Source organism: Rhagoletis zephyria, unplaced genomic scaffold (genome assembly GCF_001687245.7).
Source record: "Rhagoletis zephyria isolate East Lansing unplaced genomic scaffold, Rhagoletis_zephyria_1.1 Rzeph_scaffold_57186, whole genome shotgun sequence".
Classification (NCBI taxonomy): Eukaryota; Metazoa; Arthropoda; class Insecta; order Diptera; family Tephritidae; genus Rhagoletis; species Rhagoletis zephyria.
In genome coordinates this window covers 620-1,739 of record NW_016214238.1, presented here as the reverse complement: position 1 = coordinate 1,739, position 1,120 = coordinate 620, and the positions used below count along the sequence as shown (strand labels likewise).

Here is a 1,120-nt window from a genome sequence, read left to right as displayed (position 1 = left end):
TGGTGCCAGGAATTGTTGAAATCGGCGGCATACAAATCAAAGATAAGCCAGACCCATTGCCAAAGGTAAACAAATATCACATTAATATACATACATACATATATAGGGGTGATAAATATTTGTCAGATTTCATAATAGAAACTCAGAAAGATCAACTGATTTTCAAAACCTACTTATTTTTTAGACACTTTCAGACTTTCTGAATGCCTCTAAACCAAATGGTGCCATACTCTTTAGTTTGGGTTCCATTATGAAGGCTTCCAACATACGACCTGCTACAGTGCAAATCATCTACAAAGTACTTTCCTCGCTCAAACAAAATGTGATTTGGAAATGGGAGGATTTATCAAATACACCGGGCAATGCCTCGAATATACTCTACCAAAAATGGTTACCACAAGACGACATCCTCGCCCACCCTAATCTCAAACTTTTCATCACACACGCCGGCAAAGGAGGCATGGTGGAGTCCATATACAACGGTGTACCTATGGTTGCAATGCCGGTATTCGCCGAGCAGCCGGCAAATGCCGAANGGCCATTACGGAGGTGCTGAATAATCCAGTTTATCGGAATAATGTACAGGCGTTTTCGAAACTTTATCGCGATCGTCCCTTGAGCGCCAGGGAAAACGTTATCTACTGGGTGGAATATGTGCTGCGGCATCGTGGGGCCGCTCACATGCAAAGCCCCTTGGTGCGCATGAATTTCCTGCAGTCCAGCAGCTTAGATGTCTTCCTAACGATTATTGTGGCGCTCTACGCGATCTGGAAGTTGCTGAAGTGGGCGTTTAAAGGGTTGCGAAAATTAATTCGTTTAACGATAGGAAAGTTTAAGACAGTGAAGCCAAGAAAATCAAAGAAATCAAAGAAAGAATAGTGTAGAAGTAGGTATATGTATGTATCTATGTATATGAGCAAATCTCCCGAGTTGTTACATTTTCCGGCAAAACCTTTTTTTTGCTATGCCTATCTTAGAAAATGCATTATCTTCAGTTTTGAATAAAGAACAAGACTCTATCGCGAAATTGTATTTAAATGAAAACTTATGCCGATTTCGTTTCTACCGAAGAATGCAACCTTCTCTTTGCCCTCTACGCACAAACACTAAGAAGAAGGCG

The 1,120-nt window shown here is 41.2% G+C and overlaps 1 pseudogene; it reads left to right on the top strand.

Moving 5' to 3' along the window:
* Positions 1-8: 8 nt before the first annotated feature.
* On the top strand, positions 9-879 carry LOC108356326 (UDP-glucuronosyltransferase 2B15-like; annotated as a pseudogene).
* The last annotated feature ends 241 nt before the right edge of the window (positions 880-1,120 follow it).